General features: G+C 37.4%; 1 long non-coding RNA gene and 1 pseudogene across 1 annotated transcript; both read right to left on the bottom strand.

Annotated features, from left to right (window-relative positions):
- Positions 1-1,177: 1,177 nt before the first annotated feature.
- On the bottom strand, positions 1,178-2,707 carry LOC145069188 (CENP-B homolog protein 2-like; annotated as a pseudogene).
- Positions 2,708-14,744: 12,037 nt separating this feature from the next.
- LOC145069057 (uncharacterized) lies at positions 14,745-16,238 on the bottom strand. Its single transcript, XR_013689254.1, has 2 exons — positions 16,133-16,238; positions 14,745-14,926 (listed from the first exon to the last, which is right to left on the bottom strand). It is a non-coding gene; the product is annotated as an uncharacterized LOC145069057 (long non-coding RNA).
- Between the last annotated feature and the right edge of the window lie 4,100 nt (positions 16,239-20,338).

The raw sequence follows: 20,338 nt of genomic DNA, 5'->3' as shown, positions 1-20,338 counted from the left end.
ATGAGAAATTAAGAACTTAAGACGTTACATAGGCTTAAATTACCAAATAAGTTCTTAAATCATTTAACCAAATAGAAATTACTAATAGTCTAATATTGTAACAACCAACCAACCAAAACACCAAAGTACAAAATATGAAAAACTAATTCATCACAATAGTACATTAGCACTTAACATTAAAACAAACTTAAAATAAAACAAAATCATCCAAAATTGTTGTCCCGCTTTCTTTAGTGTTTTCCTATAAAATATTAAACAAACTCAAAATCAAACCAAATCATTGAAACTATATAAAATTAATATTCATAGAAGTGTCGCTTTACCTTTTCCACGTCATAATCAAATTCAACAGAACGACAATATGCCTCGGTCTCTTCAAAACAAGTTGTTGTATATAAGAAAATATAAAATCAATTTAACAAAAATATTATTAATGTGAACGTGTTGCCCTTTTTGAACCAACCACTTCATCTCCATCTTCATCAAAAAAATGTATCATTAATATTTGTCCCGTCATAAAAAAATGTATATAAGACAATTGAAATCACATCACCAAACTAAAGCTCTTACCCGGTCACCTTCTGCAGACATGGTCATAGAGCTTGTTGATGTCCAAATTTCTTGCCTACAACAAAATGATCGATATTCTTATGTTAGAGTCTAAGTCACAAGTTAGTTCTGCTGCAATTTGCAGAAAAACTCTTATATCACTAAAACCATGCATAAAACCACTGATTACACACAAGAAAATAAGTAAGTAATTGCAAAAAATAACAAATTCATTACAAATAATGACTCTCAACAGTAAATCTAACTATCATAACACATACTGGTTATTATATGGAACAATCTAGATGTAACATTGCTACCAAAACTGAACCAACAATGCTATAAAATAAACAGTGCCCCCTTTTAATTAAAGAAAAAACATCATCGATACAAAATAGCAGTACCTCATGCTCTCGAGAGCAACCTTCTGTAATCCTTGATCGCCATCCTGAACCTTCTCAACATACAACTCTAATTGTTGCTTCAACGCCAAATCCTCATCTAAAAACATCGACATATATATATATATATATATATATATATATATATATATATATATATATATATATATATATATATATATATTTGGGGCAGGTCGGGTCAAGGCACGCATAACCCACTCCCTGCCCCGAACCCGAGAAAAATACCTGATAACGACCCGATACCCGACCCGTAATCCGATAAGCTTGACCCGACCCGCCCCGAAATCTTCGGGAATCGGGTTTTCCCGTCGGGTTCAGGTCATCCCTATTCACATCCATTCTGTGCCGATAATGCATTCCCGTAGTCAAGTTCTCAAGCTCATGAATGTCTTCTCCAGAAATTGCATCGTTTAAATCATTTGAGCCGATTGAATTATCCAAACAAATTATATGGCGTCGAAAGCAATTTGCTATGGACTCTTGTTTCACATTTCTCCAAGCCGAGATGGCCAAGTTGATGGCATCTGAAATATTAATCTTTTTGGAGGAAGAGATGTGCAACTCATAACCTTCCAAAATCTTACGATAAAATCTTTTACGGTAATACATTTTAAAGGCTCTAATTATCCTAGCATCACACGGTTGAACTTTTGAAGTCATGTTTGGCGGTAGAAAAAATAACTCGATGTTTTGCAACCCTTGCATATTTTTTGAATGGGCTGGACAATTATCAACTACCAAGGGAATTTTTCAACCGTGCATTTGATCATCTAGCCAACGAACATATTCTTCAAAAAGCAACTCAGTTATCCATGCTCTTTTGTTGGCACGATATTCAAAATCTAGGCTATTCATGTTGACATTCTTAAAACAACGTGGCTTTGCATGCTTACCAATGATCCATAGAGGATTTTTTTTCCGAGCCATCCACATTGCATAAGATAACAATTATAAGTCTTTCCTTGTCCTGTTTCCTACTTTCAAGTTGTTTTGTTGCAAGTGAATGGTCAGCTTGTAACCTATAAAACAAACCAGTTTCATCCATATTAAAACCATCTTTCATTGGAAATTGATTAATTTTTTCCCTTATAGACTCCAATTTATTCTCCATGTCATGTGTGTCGATTGAGCCACTTTCTCCGAATCAGCGATACAATTTGATACCATGCCTTAACTTGAATTTCTCAAGCCAACCATGTGAAAGATTATGCTCAGAAGAATCATGTGGATACAAAAGCTTCAACGTCTCAACCTTCTTCTCTATGATTAACTCTCCTGTTATATTCACAGGCTCTTGATGTTGGAGAAACCATTCATAAAAAACTTTCTCCATGTCCGGATACCTGGCTGCTTTGTGACGCTTGGAAGATCCATCTTTGTCAAAGTTAGCTGATAGGAACTCTGATGATCTCTTAAGAGTGTTTGATAGTGCTCCTTGACTAACTTTCAAATCGAAAGTTTTGTTAACCCACTTCACCAAATCTTGTTGAGTGCATCCTTTGTGATCTATCTAATACTCGCATAACAGTTTTCTTTTTTGATTGGTCATCGTTGTTTTTTTAACACATTTTAGTTTAGAAGCCATAATTGATGTGATTTTAAAATTTATCATTAGACATTTTATAGTGATCAATCCAGATCTATGTACATTGAACTTGACAAGTTCATTGATGTGTGAACGTACATGAGAATTTTGAAGGTCCTTGTTTCCGTTTTATTCAAATAGGTAAAGTGAATAGACATAGAAATTTTGAAGGTTGATGCATTAATTTAAGAGTTGCTCACGAATATAAGCCAACTCTCTCTCTCTCTCTCTCTCTCTATATATATATATATATATATATATATATATATATATATATATAAGTATGATCAAGTAGGAACTCAATAATGATAGCAACCGCAAGGATAATATTTTGCCTTAAGATTGAAAAAATAAATGACCAAAATTTGATTTTATTTATCGTTAAAATTTCACGAGAAGATATGGTATTTTGGTAATCAATTACGAGATTTTCATAATTTCCAAAGAATGCTAATTGTTTGAATGGTACAAGTGATAAAAGCAAAAAGATTAAAAGAAAAAAGAAAAAAGAAAAAGAAAATTTGGCCTATGTGACCTCTCCAGACGATGACAAGTGCCCTCACCCCTGACATAACAAGTGTCCATCCCTTATTGAATGGTCATAACTTTTTTTTCTTTGAAAAAAATAAATTCTAGAAAAAAACTATAGTTCTTAAAATTTTATTCTCAACAAAATGAGCACAATCATAAAAATTTGAAAAAAAATATTTTATATATTTATAAAAAAAACCTAGAAAAGAATTCTCCAAAAATTATAAAAATTTAAGAAATATTTCTGCTCTCTATTATAATGACTTTGTAAAAATAATTATTATAAAATAAGGTGTTTTAGATACCAAACTTGATTTTAAAAGATTAAATTTTTTTAAAAAAACATTGAACATAATATGATCGAAATAAAGATTATTCAAAATATTTATGGTTCAAAAATATTATGTTTCAATATTTTTATGATCCTCAACTTGTTTTGATCTAAGAATATTTTGATTCAAATATTTAATAATCTTTAATTATTATATTTTTTATGATTCAAAATTAAATGATTAAAAAAATATAATGATCAAAATGTTGTATTAAGCAAAAACTTTATTTAATTCAATATATTATGATCCAAATTAATATGATCTAAATTAACATGATCCAAAAAAAATATGATGCATAATATCGTTATAATTCAAAATACTATAATTGAAAATAATTTGATTCAAAATTTTCTAATCCAAAAATAATATGATTCCAAAAAAGGATGAACGAAAAATACTATGATCCTTAATATTCTTTTTGTTTAAACTTTTATAATTGGTAAACATTGAAAACACAAACCGATATTTAGTATACAAAAAATAATAATAATAAAGAAAAATAAAAACAAAAATAAAAATAAAAATAAAGAAAGAAAACCCTAGTATCTTCAAGTATGTAGTAAATATATTTAAAAAAAATGAATAAATAAATTTAGAAAAATGAAAAATTAAAATACGAAAAATAATTAAAAACGTTAAGAACCGGGCATACATCTATTTAGTTTTTTTTTATATAATTTTTTTAAAGAAAAGAAATAATAAATAAATAAAAGTCAAAACAAAACCAAAATAAAAGAAAAACTCATATAGATGACATTTTATGGACGTTCGTCGTACATGATTATTCCCTTGAGGTCATATTACGTTCTATGGACGTGCGTCGCGTGCGAAAGGGTCACGACCAACTAAATCGGTTGGACATTTTGTGCCCCCGACGAAATGATTGGTGGAGAATAGTAATCGCGGTTCCTACCAATTTTTAGGTTCCAATATATATATATATATATATATATATATATATATATATATATATATATATATATATATATATATATATATATATATATGGCTAGGTTATAATGTGGATGATAATTATTGTGCAGATATAGGAAAATGTCAGACCAATAGTTTTAGTTATTTTAGAAAATGATTTACCAGTATTATTTAATTAAACAAAAATAGAATAGTCACATAAATCTCATTGTAAGGGTATTTTAGTCAACTAAACTATATTTAAAAAAAAAAATTGTGAAATTTAAGAGATAATAGACTCTACTAATTTTAAAATTTTGATTGTAAGGATGATAATTCTCTTAATCCGTATATTTTGACAGAATATAGACAAAACTGCAAAATTGGTCCTTATTGTGTTCAAAAAACTTTGGACATGGTTCAAAAAGTTTTCAACTTGCATGGAAGGTCTAAAATCAAAGTTTTACTGGGGTTTTGGTCTCTAATACACTTAAAAGACAGTTTTACCATTTTCATTTCTTTTTGCTATTTTCTTTATTTTTTTATATTTAAATAAATAAAATAAAAAAAAATAAAAACTAAAATCTCTTACAACCCTCATTCTCTCTCTCTCTCTCTCTCTCTCTCTCTCTATATATATATATATATATATATATATATATATATATATATATATATATATATCGGATGTCAGTCAACCACCATCACCACCACCATATGCTTGGTGGAACCCTACATCATACACCATTGATTACCCCATCATCAACATCCAGTCATAGCAAAACACCACCATAATCCCACCATTTAACCTCTGTTCTCATCATTATGTCCAATGCCAATTTTCATCAAAAGATCTTTGATGTCGTAGCAATTCCAAACTGGTTTCTGGTGATCATTTTCCTTACTATACACCCAAGAGCTCATATAATAGGATCATATTCCTATTTATTTTTCCTAATTTATCACATGTACATTCTAGCTTTGTTCATGAATTCCTAATTTCAATAACTTGTGTGTACCAGATTAAAGAGATTTGTTTTGAATTTGTGTTTCAGATTAAAGAGATGGTGACGCGAAAGAGGAGATGGAAATGATGAAACCCCTGAAATCGAACCATGGAAACCCTAAAATCGAACTTCGAAAACCCTAAAATAGGGCCTTGAAATTCCTCCTGTTGTTCGAGGCTAATAATTAACTTACCAGAGAGCTATATCGCCACCACCATCTTTCATTAGAATATATGAACTGTAACTGATGGTCTTACTTTCATCACATGGAAGTACGAATACATAGGAAGACGCAGAGTAGGAGGATACTACAAGCTCTTCATCAAGAAACCGAGACATTGCATAGTTGATGTCATACCCATTTCCGGTTGTCTTCAAGCTTACATATCACAGCCCAACACCACCACCAACAATTGCAATTGTACGCAAAGTATTTTTATAACAGGGAAAAAGGAAAACTGATATATATTATATATATATATATATATATATATATATATATATATATATATAGAGAGAGAGAGAGAGAGGCGAGAAAGTCAATGAGAGTGAAAGTACGATCTAGCTTGAGAATACCGAAGTGGCAGCTATTTTTATGAATACGATCTTGGATATCTATTTGTATGTGTGTGAGAGTCTGTGCGAAAGAGGGGGTTGTGGTAATAGGGTTTATTTTATTTTCTGTTTTTCTATAATTATATAAATACTAAAACAAATAAAAAAATGTAAAAGAAATAAAAAGGGCAAAATAGTCCTTTCAACTTTTTTAGGACCAAAAACCCAGAAAAAATTTGATTTTGGACCTTCCATGCAAGTTGAAACCTTTTTGGACCCTATCCAAAGTTTTTTGAATACCGCAGGAACCAATTTTTGTAGTTTTGTCCAGAATATATTGAAAAATAACAATATTCGTGAACCATAAAAGAATACGTATTTAACATACTATATATTTTGATTGAATGAACTTCTTGAAGAATAATAAATTATTGGAAACAAGTTAAACAATTTCATCACATTCTTGAAAAATAAAAAACTTTATATACTATTCTGAGATAATGTAACATTCACTCATAGCAAACAAACACAATATGTATATTATTATACCTGAATAATCTACTATAATATACTATTATATATACTCTTATTATTCCATTGTAGATTATTCAGAATCTAACGATGAATAATGTAACACCCCAAATTCCAGAGGTGCCATTGAAGGACTTAAAGTGTAAATTAAGGAAAGGGACTCTACTAGTAGGCATGCTTACTCGCCGAGTCGGAGCGGGATTCTGTCGCGGGTTTAAGTGGCCAACTCGGTGAGTCGGCGGCTTAGACTCGACGAGTTGGTGCTGAAGAGAGAAAACCCTAATCCCGGGGGTTGTGCCCTATATAAAGCACATTATAACCCACCCTCGGCCTCTTTACTATCCTTTTGAGATCCAGAAACCCTAGAATCGAGTAGGCCTCCATTAATAGAGAGAATAGAGCTTTAAAGGAGGAAATCTTAGAAAGGGGCTTGAAGATCAAGAGGCTTGCTGCAAGGGAGTGGTGTAGATCCGGGATCTACTTCAGTTGGAGCATATGTTGGAGGTAATAATCTGTTTCTTGGGCTCTTTTGCATCTAGATCTTTTATCATTTGAGATTGGGGCATTTTTGGTATGATTGAGAGCTATTTCGAGGTAGAGGCTTAGAACTGAGGTTGCTACTTCAAATCTAGGCTTGTGATGGTCCAAAATGTCATAAAGCTTCTATCTAAGAGTTGTTGGTGAAGCCCCTTTGTCATAAACCCTAGCCCTAGAGTGTTTTGGGCCTATAGCTCCTTGGCTTCACGTAAAGTTTGCCACTTTCTGTGAGGGTTAGACTGTAGAAGGGTAGATCTATGGATTGGAGCCCCTGCATGGCTCGAAAAGCCTATGTATGGATTGAGAACTGGAGAGACTCGGTGAGTCACATGGGTGTACTCGACGATTTGTATGAACATAGGCATGGACTCGACGAGTTGGAAGAACAACTCGGCGAGTTTGTTGAAGATTGCCTTAGACTTGGCGAGTTTGTTCTTGGACTCGATGAGTTTGATTGCGGAACCCTAACCTCTTCTGGTTAAAGCCTCGAATCAGTGAATCGAGGGGTGACTCTGTGAGTTGAGCAGGATGGGACTCGGAGATCGTTGGACTCGATGAGTCTTAGGGTGACTCGGCGAGTTGAGTCGTGTTTTAAGAGTTTTCAGAGTATAAGGACTCGACGAGTCAACGGGTTGACTCGGCGAGTAGAGTCAGCCAGGAAGTTTGACTTTGGCCTGGACTTTGACATTGACCTTCAAGGGTGTTATGGTAATTGGTTATTTATGTCAATGGTCCATTGATGGCGATAGGTGTTGGAGTTTGGAGCAGTGCTTCGGGTGTGTGCTTCCGTGGTTCGGTTCTTCATTTTAGGTGAGTTATCGTTAATGTAATCAAGGGTCTAAGGCACGAAGGCCGACCCTTTGAATTATCGTTTAGAGCTTGTTATGTTATGTGATGATATGCTTGCTAGTATCCTGGTAGATAGGATAATGATATGAGGATATGCCTTGTTAACTTTGTATCCAAGAAGAATGGATAGTTAAGTGATGGCTAGTTCTGTTTGATCAACGCCCTGGTAGTTAGGTAGTGGTTATTTATAGACCTGTAGTTGGTCTTGCCTTATGTACGTTGGTAGGAGGTTACCTGCGAGTTATGTATGTTGAGCAAGGGAGTGTTATGTGGTTGCCTGTTATGTGTGCATGTTTGCTGGTGTGGGGCATTCCAACCCGATGGTTGTGGGCCAGGAGTATTCCATCCCGGTAGGATGATTGGACTCATAGTAGGTTGGCGTGCTAACCCGATGGTTGAGGGGCCTAGGGTATTCCATCTTGAGGGATGATTGGACCCATAGTAGTAGTAGTTATTGTATGTATAGGAAGTGGGGCATTCCAACCCGATGGTTGTGGGCTAGGAGTATTCCATCCCGGTAGGATGATTGGACTCATAGTATGTTGGCATTCCAACCCGATGGTTGAGGGGCCTGGGGTATTCCATCTTGAGGGATGATTGGACCCATAGTAGTTATAGTTGTACGTATAGGTTTATGGGCATTCCAACCCGATGGTTGTAGGCCGAGATTATTCCATCCCAGTAGGATGATTGGACTCATATCATGTTGGCATTCCAACCCGATGGTTGAGGGGCCTGGGGTATTCCATATTGTGATATGATTGGAACCATAGTAGTTATTGTGGTACGTATAGGTGTATGGGCATTCCAACCCGATGGTTGTGGGCCGAGAGTATTCCATCCCGGTAGGATGATTGGGCTCGTAGTATGTAGGCATTCCAACCTGATGGTTGAGGTCCAGGGGTATTCCAACCGGAAGGTTGATTGGACCCATAGTATGTTATTCTTTGCTGAATGCGTATGTTTATGTGTGCATGGGTACTTCGGGGGAACTCACTAAGCTTTCGGGCTTACAGTTGTGGTTTATTGTTTCAGGTGCTTCAGGAGATCGTGGCAAGGCGAAGGCGTGATCGTATCACTCCTCATGTTTTATGATCTATGTGATATGGTTCTGGGGGATACAAGTTGGTATCAGAGCCTTGGTTTGAGTGAATTGGAGGAACGTTCGTGTGAATCCAGTCTCAAATCAAGGAGAGATTTTCAAAAATAAGTTTTCAAATGGTTTTCAAAATAAGTAAAGGGGGATGCAGACGGTACGATCAGCCGAAGCGAGAAAGTTACCCCAAAATACCATACAAGTTATTTGTGTATGTGATATGTCAGAACAACATGCTAGCACTAGGCTAGGGATCTTTAGGAATTGCATGATGGAATTGTCGGATTATGTGATGCCTGATAGCTTAGGGTTTTCTTGATATGAGATATTCAGTATTCCTCTAAGGGTGAGGATGGAGTGCTTGTTATGTATGTTTGTGCTTAGGGCGTTGTGGTGATACTTGAGACAAATATAGGTAGGTGTGGAAGGTAGTATGGGCCCGTACTACTGGAAGCACAGGACCTATACATGTGTCAAGGAAGTCACAACCCCTAGGTTGTTGGTTAGAGGTTAGTTCTCGGCGGTTATGCGAGGTATCTGTGGTTCTTATGGTTCATTTCTGTATGGAGGATGCGAGACGTTTCGAGGCGGGATCCGATTCGGGATCGGGATCAGGAGAGGGTGGTCAGGGTGGATCAGCACCACCCGAGGTTATTGGTCAGATGAGGACAGATGAGTTGGATGCTAGGATTCGTGATATCCTGCATGATGAGGCTGCTGCTATGTTCCGAGATGAGTTGTCGGAACTGCTTGGGTCGCTCAAGACCGCCATGGTTGAGTATTTTGATGAGCGCTATGTAGCTCTTGCAGAGACAGCGGCTATGGCATCGGCAGGGGGAGGAGCCAGTCGGGGCTTTCAGTATCGGGATTTCGACAATACGAAGCCCCCTACTTTTGATGGAGTTCAGGATCCGATTGTTGCTATGAGGTGGTTGTCAGATGTGGAGGGATTTTTCTTCACATGTTCATGCCATGCTGATCAGAGGGTGAGGTGTGCTCTGAACCTGTTGAGGCTCGGGGCGAAGGATTGGTGGAGGCTGACCACGAGATCATATTCTGATGCGCAGAGAGTTGCGGTTACCTGGGATCAGTTCCGAGACATGTTCAGTGCTTGTTATGTTCCGCGGGTGGAACGGGAGAGATTGGCTTAGGATTTTTTGGAGTTGAAGCGGGATTTTGAGTCGGTGATGGAGATCACCAAGATGTTCACAGAGAGGGCGATGTTTTGCCCTGAGTTTGCTTCGGAGTAGGCTCAGATGACCCGATCTGAGTATGCTCAAGATGAACATCAGGCAGTTCGTATCCACGCAGAGGTGTATTACCTTGTAGGAGTTGCAGGAGGCCGCTAGGCGGCACGAGTTAGAGATTGAGCTGTAGTTGAGAGAACAGAGGCAGGCCCCAATGCAGTCGTAGCCTGCACCGATGTGGATGAGAGCCGCTGATTATAGTCAGGGAAGCCAAAGGAGTCGCACTTGCGGGAAGTGCAGCAAGATGCTTAAGGGAAGTTTCTGATCTTCTTCGGGGTGCCACAAGTGTGGCAAGGAAGGCCACATAGCCAGGGATTGCAGGCAGTCGACTCCAGCGGCAGGAGTCTGACTTTGTTATCATTGTGATCAGGTGGGCCATATGAAGGCCCAGTGTCCTTTGCTGGCTGCCAGGTCAGTGCACGCCCCAACACTAACCACATTGAGACTTACTGACGGAGGTTAGGGTCAAGCAGAGCCTCTGAAGGCTCCAAGGCGTGCTTATCAGCTTGTGACCAAGGAGATCAGGTCAGTGCCAGAGGTGTCATCCGGTATGTTTTCTGCCTTATCTTGTTATGTGGTGTGTATGAGATGTTGTTTCTTGCATGAGATATAAAGTTTTGTATGTGTTAGAGAAGAGTTAGTATTGAGGGTTTTTAGAGGGTTAGTATCCGGTGTGGAATTCATGAGAAAGGAAGGTCATGATTCGGGAATTCGGGAACTTTCAACAGGAACTCAGGTTCCTCGAAATTCGGTGTACCGGTTTGATTTGATTGAGCAACGTGTTAGCTTTGCCGCTAGTGGATGGTGGTTAGTGCCCTAAGTGGGGGATAATTGGAAATTCTCGAATGAGCCACTGGTTGTAGAATGTTGCCTGACGCAGTTTGAATGTTGGTTATTGGAGTGGTGCAATGAGACGGTTCAGTTATAGTAAGGAATTTGCATGTGTCGTAGATCTTTAAACTAGTAGGGAGGATGCTGTTACGTGATAGCGGCTAGTGGGGTTGTCCCCTAATAGTGGAGATGTCGAGGAAATGCGGAAGGCTATATATGGGTTGCTAGCCATACGATTAGTCTCTGAGTACATATGCATGTTATGAGTTAGCGGTGTGTGCCGCTAAGGGGTGATGCATAGCGAGGTTCTGTCATTGTGGCAATGTTGGATGATGCGCAGGCATGTTTTTAGTCTCCTTGGAAGAGGAGGAGGATAGTGGCTCCAGATTGGAGATTTGGACAGAGGAAGGTGAAACAACAGGTTAACAGACTCGGGAGTAGTCTGGACCGGTGCTGAGGACTATATAAGGATATTACAGTCAGAGGACGAGGACCTAGAGATCGTGATCGGGAGGTGTGAGTGGGTTACACTTAGTTGTGTCGAACCAAAGGGTTTGAGGGTGACGCAAGGACAAGGTCCTTGGTTCCGAGTATGGTTGTAGGTTTGAGTTATGTATGTGGAGGTATTCCAATCTGAGGTATTCCATCACGAGGATGACCGAAACCTATGATTGATTGGACCTAGTGTGTTTGGTATTCCAACCTGAGGGTTGATTGGGCCAAACATACATGAGGATGTGAGGGTATACCATCCTAGGGATGACTGGACCCGTTATAGGTGTGCCTAGTATTCTAGCCCGAGGATAATTGGGCCAGGTATGAGTGGTTACGCGATATGTTTGGTTGATGGGTTATGGGAGCTGAAGGATGCAGTATCCTGTCAGCGCGTAAGGTATAGAATCAGAGGGGAAATCAGGGTTCGTTCCAGGTTGCAAGTTATCAGGGTTAACGCCATTCTTTGGCGAAGGAAGATGGATTAGTGTCTTAATATAGCTTAGTGGGTGTTTGTGGTATCTAGCGTTCGCAGGGCGCGAAGGTGTGTTCCTGATTTGAAGGGATGGTATCATCGGGTGATACGTAGTTAATATGTGGTGCTATTGAGTTGAAAGGCCGATGGTCGGCTTGGAGTAGTGGCAAGGATGCCACATGAGAATAAGCCATTTTAAGAGAGATGCAGAAGTAGGGTTTGTAAAAGCAGGAGTTGATTGAGAAATCGAAGTCTGCAGTGCAAGGGGTTTGTTCTGTAGCGTATACTGCAGTAGGCTTTGAGGACGAAGCCGAATTTAAGTGAGGGAGAGTTGTAACACCCCAAATTCCAGAGGTGCTATTGAAGGACTTAAAGTGTAAATTAAGGAAAGGGACTTGACGAGTAGGCATGCTTACTTGCCGAGTCGGAACGGGATTCTTTCGCAGGTTTAAGTGGCCAACTCGCCGAGTCGGCGGTTTGGACTCGACGAGTAGGTGCTGAAGAGAGAAAACCCTAATCCCGGGGGTTGTGCCCTATATAAAGCACATTATAACCCACCCTCAGCCTCTTTGCTACCCTTTTGAGATCCAGAAAACCCTAGAATCAAGTGAGCCTCCATTAATAGAGAGAATAGAGCTTTAAAGGAGGAAATCTTAGAAAGGGGCTTGAAGATCAAGAGGCTTGCTGCAAGGGAGTGGTGTAGATCCGGGATCTACTTCAGTTGGAGCATATATTGGAGGTAATAATCTGTTGCTTGGGCTCTTTTGCATCTAGATCTTTTATCATTTGAGATTGGGGCGTTTTTGGTATGATTGAGAGCTATTTCGAGTTAGAGGCTTAGATCTGAGGTTGCTACTTCAGATCTAGGCTTGTGATGGTCCAAAATGTCATAAAGCTTCTGTCTAAGAGTTGTTGGTGAAGCCCCTTTGTCATAAACCCTAGCCCTAGAGTGTTTTGGGACTATAGCTCCTTGGCTTCACGTAAAGTTTGCCACTTTATGTGAGGGTTAGACTGTAGAAGGGTGGATATATGGATTGGAGCCCCTGCATGGCTCGAAAAGCCTCTGTATGGATTGAGAACTGGAGAGACTCGGCGAGTCACATGGGTGTACTCGACGAGTTGTATGAACATAATCATGGACTCGGCGAGTTTGTTGAAGATTGCCTTGGACTCGACGGGTTTGTTCTTGGACTCTACGAGTCTGGTCGCGGAACCCTAACCTATTCTGGTTAAAGCCTCGAATCAGTGAGTCGAGGGGTGACTCTGTGAGTTGAGCAGGATGGGACTCGGAGATCGTTGGACTCAACAAGTCTTGGGGTGACTCGGCGAGTTGAAACATGTTCTAAGAGTTTTCACGAGTCAACGAGTTGACTCGGCGAGTAGAGTCAATCAGGAAGTTTGACTTTGGCATGGACTTTGACTTTGACCTTCAAGAGTGTTATGGTAATTGGTTATTTATGTCAATGGTCCATTGATGGCAATAGGTGTTGCAGTTTGGAGCAGTGCTTTGGGTGTGTGCTTTCGTGGTTCGGATCTTCATTTTAGGTGAGTTAGCGTCACTATACTCAAGGGTCTAAGGTACCAAGGCCGACCCTTTGAATTATCATTTAGAGCTTGTTATGTTATGTGATGATATGATTGCTAGTATCTTGGTAGATAGGATAATGATATGAGGATATGCCTTGTTAGCTTTGTATCCTAGAGGAATGGATAGTTAAGTGATGGATAGTTCTGTTGGATCAGCGCCTTGGTAGTTGGGTAGTGGTTATTTATAGACCTGTAGTTGGTCTTGCCTTATGTACGCTGGTAGGAGGTTACCTGCGAGTTATGTATGTTGAGCAGTAGCAGAGGGTATTCCATCCCGGTAGGATGATAGGGCCCTAGTATGTTGGTTCTGTAGAGTGTTATGTGGTTGCCTGTTATGTGTGCATGTTTGCTAGTGTGGGGCATTCCAACCCGATGGTTGTGGGCCAAGAGTATTCCATCCCGGTAGGATGATTGGACTCATAGTAGGTTGGCATTCTAACCCGATGGTTGAGGGGCCTGGGGTATTCCATCTTGAGGGATGATTGGACCCATAGTAGTAGTAGTTATTGTATGTATAGGAAGTGGGGCATTCCAACCCGATGTTTTTGGGCCAGGAGTATTCCATCCCGGTAGGATGATTGGACTTATAGTATGTTTGCATTCCAACCCGATGGTTGAGGGGCCTGGGGTATTCCATCCTGAGGGATGATTGGACCCATAGTAGTTATTGTTGTACGTATAGATTTATGGGCATTCCAACCCGATGGTTGTAGGCCGAGAGTATTCCATCCCGGTAGGATGATTGGACTCATATTATGTTGGCATTCCAACCCGATGGTTGAGGGGCCTGGGGTATTCCATCTTGTGAGATGATTGGACCCATAGTAGTTATTGTGGTACGTATAGGTGTATGGGCATTCCAACCTGATGGTTGTGGGCCGAGAGTATTCCATCCCGGTAGGATGATTGGGCTCGTAGTATGTATGCATTCCAACCCGATTGTTGAGGGCCAAGGGTATTCCAACCGGAAGGTTGATTGGACCCATAGTATGTTATTCTTTGCTGTATGCGTATGTTTATGTGTGCATGGGTACTTTGGGGGAACTCACTAAGATTTCGGGCTTATAGTTGTGGTTTATTGTTTCAGGTGCTTCAGGAGATCGTGACAAGGCGAAGGCGTGATCGTACCGCTCCTCATGTTTTATGATCTATGTGATATGGTTCTGGGGGATACTCTGATGTTTAAACTATTTTGAAAACAAGACGTATGAACTTAATGATTTTTGAATGAAATAAAATGTTTTAAATTGGTTGAAATTTTTGGTCGTTACAAATAATGCATTCTTTTTGGAAGATCGGTGACCATTGTTGATCTTTATCCCGTACATCATCATCTAACCTTCAGGGTCCTTGATCATCATGTTCCGTTCATGCATTTTGTGAGAATTCTTTTTATATGAACAATAATAAAACAAACTTTAGTAATTCTGACAGAATGCAAACCATTTCATCAAAACCAAATAACTCCAAAAACCAATTCAGAATTCTCCATGTTTTTCAATAATTTAAACATCAAATTCTCTTTTAAGCATTTTCATAAATAGTTATCATGCAACATATACAGATCATATAAATAACATTTTGATCAAATTCATTTAAATTCTGTAAAAAGAATTTGTCAAATATAATTTGGGAATCATTTAAAAAATAATAACAAATAATTTACATGGTCACCAAATATCTTGCTGGATAAGCACTTTTTTTCTTATTAAAAATAGATAAATCTTGATATGTGATAAGAATATTAGTAAGGGAGGAGGGAGTCTCCCTCCTAACCCACTGAATCTACTGCCACATCATTTTTTCTGTTTTATTTTTTTTCATCTTTTCCGACCCACAACACACGGAAACCCTATCTTTTTGAACCCACTCAACTCACTCAATTAAAAAAAATACAAAACAATCAAATGTAAAATCTTAATTAGCAATAAAATTATCGGCGGTACCACTCCCGCTTCAACGGGTGGGTTGATTGGTTTCACTAACCCACTTCATCATCTCTCTACTTTCTCTTTCTTATTTTCTCTTATACTATGTGTTTTAAAACTTGTACCTTAGTTGTTTTGTATTTTTTTTCTAAATTGCATGGGTTGAGTGGGTTCAAAAAGATTGGATTTCCGTGTGTTGTGGGTTGGGAAAGATGAAAAAAAGAGGAGACAAAAATTAATGTGGCAGTGGGTTCGGTGGATTGGAAGGGAACGACTCCCTCCACCCTAACGAAAAAAGTATTACTTTTGTTTGTTGTTTAGCAATAAATTTTTAATAACGCACATGTTGAATATTTATACACATAAAGATTGTGAAATTAAGGTAGATAAACAACAATAATAAAAAATAAGAAATAAAAATAAAAAGCACCTAGCTAGACTCAAAAGCTCTAGTTCCAAATTAGCAAAAAGTCGATGTTAACGGGCTATTCACTTTAACAATTTTACATATTCATTCAGCGGGACTTGTTTAAACAATGTAAGAAGAAGAATAAAAGTGAATGGCACATACACACCGACTTATTTTACAAAAATCCGTAATATTATTAAGTAAAAAAAAATCAATTGGAATATAATTTCTATTCTAGAATATTAAAGAATACTCACAAAAGCTTTAAAGTTGTAGGAATCAAATGAACCAAAAAAACACTCGGTGGTCTTGGGAGGCTCTCATCGTCGTACGGTAGTGGCGAAGAAGGCGATTTTTAGTTGTGGCCGAATGGAAATGACTGGTCTATATATCGACATCTATCTATCTATTTATCTATCTCTCTCTCTCTCTCTCTCTCTCTCTATATATATATATATATATATATATATATATATATATATATATATATATATATATATATATATATATATACTTGCAGAAATCGCTCGACGGTACCTCGGCGGTGGACTGGGGTCAAGTGATTAATCGCCTAGGCGGGGATTAATCGGGGACCATTAACTATGAAAAAATTATTAAAAAAATAATAAATATAACATTAATCTTAAGAATATAAGGGTACTTTTAACAAAAAAAAAAATATTGCATTTGGCAACTTAATTCTTATAAAAAATATATGAGAAACTTTACATAGATCCACCTTACATAGATCCACCTTATATTACAAGCCTAAACTCCAACATTCAAAATTTAGGATTAAAACATTCAAAAATTTAGAATTACAACATCCAAAATTCAGAGAAACCTTACACAGATCTACCTCATATTACTATCTAGTGATTGGAATAAGATGTTACAAATACAAGCTCAACTAATCACAACAAACCTATTACAACACCAAAAAAAACCACTTGATAGTATTATACACAAACTGAGAACAAAAAAATGGACCATTATACCCTCCAAATTTGAATAGCATCCAAATGGTACATCACTACAGTCTACAACCAATAAGTTTTGAACATGAATCATATTACTCAATTAAAGAAATCACTTTGTAGAACATGAAGCAACAAGAACACCCCATGGAACATGAGAATTGAATAAATTCGGATGATGTTATTTTGCTTTTGTTCACTCCTTCCCCTTTCATGTTATGTTGATCGGACAAGAAGAGATGACTGGCCCATGAATACCAACACCTTGCTTTGATAATCAAGACTACAAGATTCACTCAGGCAATTGATTGAACACTTGGTGGGCATATGGTTTTATACACAAACTAACATCACTAGCACTTCTGCCCTACCTGTTACAACCAGAAATAACAAGGATCTTGGAAGTAACTTACATACATACATACATACATACATACATAATCACGAGTTATTGCAGCAACAATATTCTAACATTGTTTCGATTCAACAAGATTCAATCTGGTAACATACATATATACATATCCCTAAACTCAACTGAAAATTATAGCACATGATTAAGAAATTGAAAACCAAATAATCTTACATAATCAGGATAACGAACACTTGGTGTCGACGGGAAAACGAGGTTGGTGTCCACTGTGTGTCTGCGATTCTGCAATCAGTGAAGTGATTCTCCAATCGATCAGCGATCAGTGACTTGCGAGCCTGCGAGAAAGATAGGGATGAGTTTGAATTGAAGGTGAATCTGAGTCGATTCAATCAGAATGTTGGGGGATTGCAGTGGGGTTGTTCCCAGATCGAGAGAGAAATAAGGTTTGATCCTACATCGTTGGTGCGATAAGAGATAAAAGCAAAAGTTATTCTATAAGAAAAATGAGTTAGATCCTTTGAGATGCAAATCCAACTAAGCTTTGGGCTAGCCGGCTCCTTTGAGTTGGTGGGTCTTTAAGTTAGTCGAACCAATTTGTTCTGATTTAGAGGACGAGTTGGTTCGATTTAGTCCGATTAGGACCAAATTGGACCGGTTTTGATATTGACCCAGGATGATTTTTTTACCCTCTAGCCCTAATTTGTAGGCGGTTGGAGGCCGTCAAGCGCCTAGGCGCCGATTAATCGGCCGCATAGGCCGATATTTACAACACTATATATATATATATATATATATATATATATATATATATATATATATATATATATATATATATATATATATATATATATATATATATATAGGGTGAGGTTCAATAAAGAAGCAGAATTAATCAAATAACCAATCTTTTTTTCAACTTTTAGAACTTATTTTTTATCAAAAAAAAAAAAAACTAAAAATACATAAATTCATAACATTTTAGCATCTTTCCAATGATATCAAATTCGATAATTTTTTTTTTATTTTTTTCGTCAAATTCACAGTGTGAATCTTTGAAAATTCACAATGTGAATCTAAATTCACACGGGGAATCCGAAAAATATATTTAACATTCACAATGTTAATTTATGAATTTAGATATTTTTAGTTATTTTTTTCGATAAATAATAAGCTCTAGAACTTGAAAAAAAAATTTGGTTCCTTGGAGAACCAATAATTATGGTTCTCTATTGAACTTTTCCATATATATATATATATATATATATATATATATATATATATATATATATATATATATATATATATATATATATATATATATATATATATATATATATAAACAATTTTTATTTTGAGAACAAATCAGAACAAAAATGTCTCCAAGGTGGCAATTTTGTGAACAACTGAAATGAAGATGTAGAGATGATGGATTAAAAACAAACACGGATGTATTGTAGTAAAATACTCACCTAACCCCATCCGCTCTAGTTGTGTCGTTTTTGTCGTCTCATTTTCACGTCGGACCACTGTCGAGACCAACGGACTGTGACAACCCGGAATTTCTATCTTGTACAATAGACCAATGTAATCAAAGTTAGACTCGTTTTGCTATCTTTTAACACTGTTTAGGGTCTATTTGAGTGTTCTAAACCTAGTTCAATCAAGGTAGGAGCCTAGAAATGGGATAACACGATGCATATCAAGCACATTTGGGCCAAACACTACAACACATGGAGTGTGCGGCCTCACACTTGAGTGTACGGCCACACACAAGTGTGTGCGGCCGCACACCCATTCCAGCCACACACTTCCACCTATAAATATGACCCTAAGTCATTTTTGAACACTTTTCCCACTCCTTCAAAGCTGGATCACGTTTCTCTCTCAAGTACCATTCAAATCTTCATCTTGATCTTCATAAAAGTAAGTAATCCTTCCTTTGATTAGTTGATACTTGAACTTAACTAGCCTTCTTCCCTACTTTGATCCATGAAAAACACATTTTTGGTGTTAGATCTTCAAAAACACCAAGAACACATACTAAACTTTTTGGAGTTTAACCATACTTCTAAGCCTCTAAATCGTGCATACACTTATCATAGCTTGTTATATGCCAATAACACTTGAAGATATGTAGGAAAAACGTAATTTCTCATAATCTCCAGGAGTGTAAGGCCGCACACACCATGTGTACGGCCGCGCACACCATGTGTACGGCTGCACACACCATGTACAACCATACACACCTCTTTTAGGTCCTAAAATGGCAATAAACTCCATATAAGGCTAGAACATGAAGTATAAACCTTCCTAGATGAGTCCTAAGGCCTTAAAATAAGTTTTAACACACTTCATGGGGAGTGTGCGGCCGCACACACACCATGGCCGCACACCCTGGCCGCACACACACACAAATGGTGTATTTTGACCATACACTCCCTTGTATAGCCATATACCCCTTATATACAATCATATATGGTTGTAACACTTCAATATAAGTGTTTACTAGTCCCTAAGGTGGTCCCAATTCAATAATTAGTTGTTACCAACACTAATTGTATACATACATATGTCATTATATGGATGATATGATTCGTTTGTGCTCAAGTCCGCAATTGACACTCAACTTCCTAAACTGATCTTACAGTCGCATCACTCACTACAGGTGAGTTCATACCCCTTAATTAACCTTTTAAATGTTTTTAAATGCTTTTAGGGGGGGGGGGGAGGGAATACAAGTTGAATCACTTTAGTTATAATTTCAATCACATGTGATTTATAACTATCAAACATGTGGATTTACTATACTTCTAACTGTTTGGTCAACAAAACTACTTTAAAATGATTATTAAACTCTTTTACATGTTAAACTTATTATAAAACTTGTTCTTAATTACCAAACCATTACTTTCAATTCTTTAAACTTATATATTGTCAAAACCATGTCCAGTACATATATAGTTATATAAGTAAGGTTTAAAGGACTTAAGACTGATAACTCGAATTAATTCCTGTTCCTTGTTTGGTTGTGGAGTTAGAGTACTTTGATGTTTTTCTGAGTGTCGTTTGATCCTTAGTTATATATTATGTATATATGTATGGATATAAAGCTTTTA

Source organism: Lactuca serriola, chromosome 8, assembly GCF_051521515.1.
Source record: "Lactuca serriola cultivar US96UC23 chromosome 8, Lser_US96UC23_V15, whole genome shotgun sequence".
NCBI classification, from domain to species: Eukaryota; Viridiplantae; Streptophyta; class Magnoliopsida; order Asterales; family Asteraceae; genus Lactuca; species Lactuca serriola.
This window is presented reverse-complemented; position numbering and strand designations above follow the sequence as displayed.